The following is a 7,845-nucleotide window of genomic DNA, read 5'->3' as shown; positions in this document are numbered from 1 at the left end:
ACACACACACACACTTTTTTGGACAGCTAGATTTTTATGGATGCACAGTGTTTTTGGTAACAAAAATCACATCCAAATGAAAATATCCCCAAGTATATTTTAAAATGCAAGAGTTAGCCCGGCTGGCGTGGCTCAGTTGAGCAGCGGCTTATGAACCAGGAGGTCCCGGTTGGATTCCCAGTCAGGGCCCAGGCCCAGGGTGAGGCAGCCGATCCATGATTCTCTCTCATCATTGATGTTTCTCTCTCTCTCCCTCTCCCTTCCTCTCAGAAATCAATACAACTAAGTTAAAAAAAATAAAAATGCAAGAGTTATATCTAGCTTATAACTGTATAGTTGCTCTTTATTTTCACTTGCTCACAAATCAGTTTTAGAAACCGCTCCTCTGGAAGCTTCCAGAAGAGTGCGTGTGCTTCTTTTGGGGGCAGAGGGTGGTAGAGGAAAGCACAGTCACCAGTTGAGCAGCAGCTCAGGGCAGCAAACGTTCCGGCTGCACAGCCAGCTGCTCCAGGCTGCTCAGGGAGGAGTCAGCAGCTCTGCTCCGGAATCTCCACAATGGAGAACCCCCTCCTCACCCCAGCGGGCAGGCGCGTGCAGAAGAGAGGAAGAGAGGTAAAACAGTAGAACACTCGAGTGGCCTGGGGGCGGGGAGTATAGATTCCCGCAGGCGACCTGGAGTAGATGTTTCCGTGGAGACGGGCAATGTAAGTGGACGGTAGCCAGGTAAAGAGGAGAGGAGTGGAGTTGGGAGCAGAGGGGCGTCATGTTGGAAGGCCTGCCTGCGTCCAGTGTAGCTGGAGGAAGGTGAGGCCAGCTGCACTCGGAGAGAGAGCTGGTTCTGAGTGGTCGCTGGGAGGACAGCACGTCCCTGCCCAACTGGCGATGGTCTCTGAAACAGAGCCCTGGGCTGCTGGGTAAGAGTGAGTTCTGGCCTGGTCGGCGTGGCTCAGTGGTTGAGCAGCGACCTATGAACCAGGAGGTCACGGTTGGATTCCTGGTCAGGGCACAGGCCCGGGTTATGGGCTCCATCCCCAGTAGGGGGCATGCAGGAGGCAGCTGATCAATGTTTTTCTTCCATCATTGATGTTTCTCTTTCACTTCCTCTCTGAAATCAATAAAAATATTTTTTTTTTTTTAAAAAGTGAGCTCGGGAGGGACTTGACCTGGGCTGTTCCCCCAGCTCTGTCAGCCTGGGACCTGGGCTGTTTGATCTTGTTTCGTTAAGGAGGCCCTAAGAAGACACGCCATAGGGCTGTGATGAGGTTGCATTCATCAATGCATGTAGAGTTCAATAAAGGCATATGGTGGTCAATGCATATTGGCTTTAAAGTATATATATATATATTTTATTTCAGCCCTCAACCACGACCTCCGACCACTGAACCACACCAGCCGGGCTCACTATTGGCTCTTTTCACGCCTGAAAGGCTCAGGGGGCAGGTCCAGTTCTGCTAGAGAAAACCTGAAGGACCACGTGGCCCAACCACCACAATTTCATCCTCCAGCCTCCACAGGCCGCCACCGAAAGGCTGCGCTTCCTGCAAATCTCGGCCCGACTTCTCCTTTCAGCAGGTGCGTTCCCACCGGCTCCCAGAACCCGAGCCACGCCCAGAGCGGGGCCACCTCCACCGCAGGTGCATCTGCACCGCACAGGGGCCTCACGCCTGCAGACGCAGACAGTCGCCGCACAGAAGCGGGCACATGGCATGCTGCTCCCTGGAGTGTTTCCACGTCCCTAGGGAGTGGTTCTTGAACTCTGCGTCACAGGACTTGTCCCAACACGAAAACACAGGCCTGGCCCGGGGGGGTTCCCATCCAGGCCTGGGTGGGGCCTGAGACTTGGCGTTTCTAATGGGTTTCTAGGGGGTCAGTCTGTCCAAGTAAAGCACTTGGGGAGTCATCGCGGCCAGGAATGCTGATGCCCCCCCCCCCCCCCCAGCTGAGGCGGCCGGGCCTCCAGCCTCTGCCCTTCCGCGGACCTCCTGCTGCGATCGGCGTCGTTTCCACGCGTGCTGTGGCTGGTAGACGGTCTAAGTCACCGATTAGTGACGATGGGATGCTTAGGGGTTCCCGTGTGTCCTTAGGCTGGCGTACCCCACGTTGGCCGTTCTCGCACCCCAGCAAGTGTTAGTCTGCTTCATTTAGTTTTAAACACAATTTCTGCAAAGTACGTGTTGTTCTGTGTACTTGGCGTTGGCTTTCCCTGCGATGCTGCTAGTTTTTCTCATTGTCTAGTAAACTTCAGGTGTCCATTTATATCGAAAAGGTCAAAGGTGGTTGTTTTTCTTTCATTTCAAAAGCACCTAAAATGTCCCTAGCCAGTTGGGCTCAGTGGAAAGAGAGTCGGCCTGCGGACTGAAGGGTCCTGGGTTCGATTCGCAATCCGGCCAGTGTGGGGCGGCAGGAGGCAGTTAACCCATGATTCTCTCATCATTGATGTTTCTATCTCTCTTCCTCTCCCTCTCTGAAATCAATAAAAACGTATTTTTTTTTAAAAAGCACCTGAAATTATTATTTTTTAAAATCCTCACCCGAGGATATTTTTTCCATTGATATTTAGAGAGAGAGAGAGTGCAAGGGTGGGAGGAGGAGAGAGAGAGACTCATGGGTGTGAGAGAGACACATCGATTGTTGCCTCCCGCATGCGCCCTGACTGGGGCCGGGGATCGAACCTGCAACCTAGGTGCACGCCCCTGCCTAAGAATTGAACCCGAGACCCCTCGTCTGTGGGCCCACAAGATGCCTGTGGGCCAGCAAGCGTGTTTTTTCCCAACAGCGATCAACATGCACAGATGTACGGCAGATGCAGTGCCGTTTCTGTCAAAGGTAGTGAGGCTCCCAACCTTCCGGGCAGGCTGCGCGGAAAGTGACGGCTTTGAAGGCCGGGCTCCCTTGGCTGGATGTGGGTGCCTTGTGTTTCCCAGGACGGGGACGGGGTCCCCTGAGGAGTCTGTGGGCCGCGGTGTGTCCTGGGAGTGGAAGGGGGAGGGCGAGGCGGGCAGACCTCGGCGGGGACATGGCCCAGGGGGCGCCCAGAGCCTAACCCGGGCAGGGGACCACAGGGGGCAGGCAGGTGGGAGCGCAGAGGAGCGCAGGGGCGAGGCAGCGGGGAGAGGGTGCTGCGGGGGCGGGGGGGGGGGGGCGGGGAGGAGGAAGGGCTGCGGCAGCAGCAGTGTAGCAGCTGCTCCCCGCGTGTGTCTGGAACATGGGGAAGCTGACTTGCCTCCGGAGACCTTAGTCATCAACAATGCTTCCATTTCCTTTTCTTTTTATTATTTTAATTTTTTTATTTTATTGATTTTAGAGAGAGGAAAGGAGAGGGATGAGAGAGAATCATGGATCGGCTGACTCCTGCACGCTCCCCACTGGGGATGGAGCCCGCTACCCGGGCCTGTGCCCCAAACGGGAATCCAACCCTGACCTCCTGAGTCACAGGTTGAAGCTCAGCCGCTGAGTCACGCCGGCCGGGCTGTTTTTGTTTGGCTGCTGCCGCCTGCCCCCCTGCGAGCGCGCTGGGGCCGTCCGCCTGCCCCCCTGCGAGCGCGCTGGGGCCGTCCGCCTGCCCCCCTGCGAGCGCGCTGGGGCCGTCCGCCTGCCCCCCTGCGAGCGCGCTGGGGCCGTCCGCCTGCCCCCCTGCGAGCGCGCTGGGGCCGTCCGCCTGCCCCCCTGCGAGCGCGCTGGGGCCGTCCGCCTGCCCCCCCTGCGAGCGCGCTGGGGCCGTCCGCCTGCCCCTCTGCGAGCGCGCTGGGGCCGTCCGCCTGCCCCCCCTGCGAGCGCGCTGGGGCCGTCCGCCTGCCCCCCCTGCGAGCGCGCTGGGGCCGTCCGCCTGCCCCTCTGCGAGCGCGCTGGGGCTGCTGTCCGCCTGCCCCTCTGCGAGCGCGCTGGGGCCGTCCGCCTGCCCCTCTGCGAGCGCGCTGGGGCTGCTGTCCGCCTGCCCCCCCTGCGAGCGCGCTGGGGCCGTCCGCCTGCCCCTCTGCGAGCGCGCTGGGGCTGCTGTCCGCCTGCCCCTCTGCGAGCGCGCTGGGGCTGCTGTCCGCCTGCCCCTCTGCGAGCGCGCTGGGGCTGCTGTCCGCCTGCCCCTCTGCGAGCGCGCTGGGGCTGCTGTCCGCCTGCCCCTCTGCGAGCGCGCTGGGGCTGCTGTCCGCCTGCCCCTCTGCGAGCGCGCTGGGGCTGCCGTAGCAAAGCCCGCAGCTGGCGCTCCAACAAGACACGTGCTTTCTCTCACTCCAGAGGCTGCGAGTGGGCACCAGAGGACCGGCTTCTCCGGAGGCTCCTTCCTCGCTGGCAGGTGACCATCTACTGCGTCTGCTCAGGGCCTTCGTCCCAGCCTGTCTCCCTCGGGGGAGCACGCCCATGCCCTCCCCTACCCCCACAGGCGGGCATCTCCTAAACTCCAAGGGACCCCAGGAGACTTGCAAACAGGGGAGCAGTGGGCAGCGGCAGCTCGTCCTGGGCTCAACCCTGCCCCCAGGTCCCCCTCCTCTGACTTCCCAGGGAGCCAGAGCAGCCCCGCCCAGCCTGGGCTCGTTTCCCCTCCCAGTTCCTCTTCTGTGGCTGCTTCTCTCCTGGGCCCTTCCTTGTTTCACGGTCCCAACTTTAGTAACCTTCCTCTCACAATCACCTGGGCTCGGGCTGTGACATCTGTCCTGCACGAGTCAAGGACCCACACACCACAGGCCGGCCCCGGGCAGTCCCGCGCCAGGGCCCTTCCAGTAACGCTGTGGGGTGAGAGAGGTTGGGAGCCCCTGGCAAGGGCTGCTGACTCAGGTGGCAGGAGCTCAGGGCAGGCGGCAGCTGGGCGCAGGCTGCCCCCTGAGTCGTTTGCTGAGAGGCCCCTGTGCAGAAATGGCTTCCGGGCCCTGCTTTTAATGGTGAGTCCCGGGGTCCTTTCTCCGTAGGTGTCCTCTTTCCCGGGGTCCACGCGGGGACGGTGAGGAAGATTCCAGGAAGGTGGGAGAAAGCAGGTGGGGATGGGATTACAGGAAGGTTAACAAGAGTCTGCTCTCTTGCGGGCGGTTAAGACTTATTGTAAAGGTGTGCTCACCCGGACGCACAGACACGATGGACAGGCCTTGCTGGAGGCAAAGGTGAGCCGCTGGTTCCCCACCATGCGCTGCCCAGTTAGGGGTTCAGGGTCAGATCACCTGTGAGGTCACTTTCCTTAGAACCCCTTCCGCCATCAGATGTCACTGATGTCCATGCCCCGTGTAATCCTTGTCGTCAGGATGTGTCCTTGCACCACCTTCCGCGTGACAGATTAGGAAGCGAGGGCAGAGCAAGGGCAACTGTTTCATCACGGTCGCTCAGCCAGAAGCACCGGCCAGGCGGCTGCCTCAGGGCTCCAGGTGACGTCCCCACCTGTGTAACCTTCCCGAGCTGCTCTAGGAAGTGCCACGGACGGTGTGGCTGGAGACAATAAAAATGTGTTCTCCCCCAGTCCTGGAGAAAAGCACCAAATCAGTGCTGGTAGGGTTTGGCCGGTGACGGGGCAGTGAAAGAATTCACAGCTCAGAGAAGAGACAGGTGCAGAGAGAAAGTTTATCTGTTTATTTACTTTTTACTTTGCTGCAGTGCTAATCAGCACAGGGAAAGAAACAAAAGACGTTTCCACTTTTATTTTATTTATTTATTTTTAAAATATATTTTATTGACTTTTTACAGAGAGGAAGGGAAAGAGACAGAGAGTCAGAAACATCAATGAGAGAGAAACATCGATCAGCTGCCTCCTGCACAATTCCCACTGGGGATGTGCCCGCAACCAAGGTACATGCCCTTGACGGGAATCGAACCTGGGACCTTGCAGTCCGCAGGCCGACGCTATATCCACTGGGCCAAACCGGTTTCAGCACGTTTCCACTCTTAAAGAGGAGTGGCAGCTGTTGCTAGGCGACGAGGAAGGGCGGTGAAACTGAGCAGACAGCAGGGTTGTGTTCCTTAGTTCCTCAGGGGACAGTCCAGACCAGGGGTCCTCAAACTTTTTAAACAGGGGGCCAGTTCACTGTCCCTCAGACCGTTGGAGGGCCGGACTATAGTTTAGAAAAAAACGATGAACAAATTCCTGTGCACTCGGCACATATCTTATTCTGAAGTAAAAAGACAAATGTTTTCGGCAGGCCGCGTGTGGCCCGTGGGCCGTGGTTTGAGGACCCCTGGTCCAGACAGATGTCCTAGGAAGGCGTCTTGTCAGCATTTTTTCTCAGGCCTGTAAGACATGCTCAGAGCAAACGGTAGGAAGAGTTCAAAAGAGGCTTGTCTGAAGGGGAGGGAGGGGCAAGGAACTTCTACTGGAGACTTCTTGGTTCGAATTATCCCTGAGTTGTGAAAACAGCAGGGAGGAGGGGTGTGCAAGAATGTAGCCTTGAGAGTAGCTTATCTTGCCTCGCAGTTTGAAGAGAGGGGCTGTTTGAATCAGAGGTGCCAACAATCTTGGGGTTTCATTACCAGGGGCTTCTCATGAACTGTGGAAGGCCACAGCAAAGACAAACAAAGGCCCCTTTCCCATCCTCACAAGTACCATTGAGCCAAAGTCAAGGTGTCGGCAGTCACGGGTTCTAGGAGGGAATCTGTTCCTTGCCTCTTCCAGATTGCCCGGGTCCCAGACATTCCTGTGGCCCCATCACTCCAGTCCTGCCTCTGGGATCGCATCCTCCGGCTCCGTCCATGCCATCTGCCTCTGCCTCTCTTACAGGACATCTAGGGCAGCGAGGCTCCCGCCTGATAATCCAGGGTAACATCTTCATCTCAAGACCCCTTTTGCAAAGACTCCTTTCCCAGGTTCCAGCGATTAGGACCTGGGGATCTTGTAGGGGCGGCTTTTTCAGCCCACCACATCACCCCGTCCCGCCGCCTAGCGAATCCCAGGGTTTCATTAATGCCTGGTGCCCCGTGGAGAAAGTGGAGGAATGCAGCCTCCCTGTCAATGCTTGGAGGGTGGGGAAGTCATTCCCAAATGCCTTAGGACGATTGAAGGCTGCGTGCCCCCAGGGCAGAGAGGGGGCAGGAAGAGGCCCCAAGAATAGAAAGTATGACAGGGTCCCAGGTGCAGATGAAAGAGGAGTGTAACTCAGTGCATATTTACCCACTAATGTTACCTTTGATCCCAGACTTAAAATGATTTATTTTAAAAATTCAAGGCGGGCACACAGCCAAAGGAAGCTGTTTCAGAGCAGCCAGAACTTCTAAAAGACAGCCAGTGGGGCTGCAGCCCTAGAGTGAGCCAAGAATCTTCTAGAGATGAAAGGTGAGAAACCACGTTTGCAACAGGAAAAACAAAGGGGCGGCCCTTTCTTTCTGGGTAGAAGGTGTCTTGTAAATGGAGAACCAAGAGGAAGCCACACTATGGTGTTATTATTTTCCTCTGGGCTTCACCATCAAAGAGATGGGTCAGCCCTAGCCAGTTTGGCTCAGTGGATAGAGCGCCGGTGGACTGAAAGGTCCTGGGTTCAAATCTGGTCGAGGGCACATGCCCGTTTCTCTCTCTCTCTCTCTCTCTCTCTCTCTCTCTCCCTTCCTCTCTGAAATCAATAAAAATATATTTTAAAAAAGAGAGCTCTCCCTTCCTCTCTGAAATCAATAAAAATATATTTTAAGAATATTTAGAGAGAGAGAGAGAGAGAGAGAGAGAGAGAAAGAGAGAGAGACACGGGTCAGGCAGGAAAGGACAGGGGCCCGTGCAAATCAAAGTGGAGGCGAGCATGGTAACTGGGTGCTGGCAGGAGCCCCGCTTCCCTGGCTGGACGACTCTGCAGACGTGACCGGGGCCAGCCCTGTAGCAGCTGAGAAGCAGGCGGGGCTGCTGGACAAGGGCCCGTGAGGACCAGGCAGCCCGGGGGCTGGGAGCAGGTC

General features: G+C 57.2%; 1 long non-coding RNA gene across 1 annotated transcript; it reads left to right on the top strand.

The window, feature by feature from the left end:
* Positions 1-3,969: 3,969 nt before the first annotated feature.
* LOC132229837 (uncharacterized) lies at positions 3,970-7,240 on the top strand. Its single transcript, XR_009451726.1, has 2 exons — positions 3,970-4,288; positions 6,584-7,240. It is a non-coding gene; the product is annotated as an uncharacterized LOC132229837 (long non-coding RNA).
* Positions 7,241-7,845: the final 605 nt, after the last annotated feature.

Source organism: Myotis daubentonii, chromosome 3 (assembly GCF_963259705.1).
Source record: "Myotis daubentonii chromosome 3, mMyoDau2.1, whole genome shotgun sequence".
NCBI lineage: Eukaryota > Metazoa > Chordata > Mammalia > Chiroptera > Vespertilionidae > Myotis > Myotis daubentonii.
Note: the sequence above shows the minus strand (reverse complement) of the source record. Positions and strands in the feature narration are given on the sequence as shown.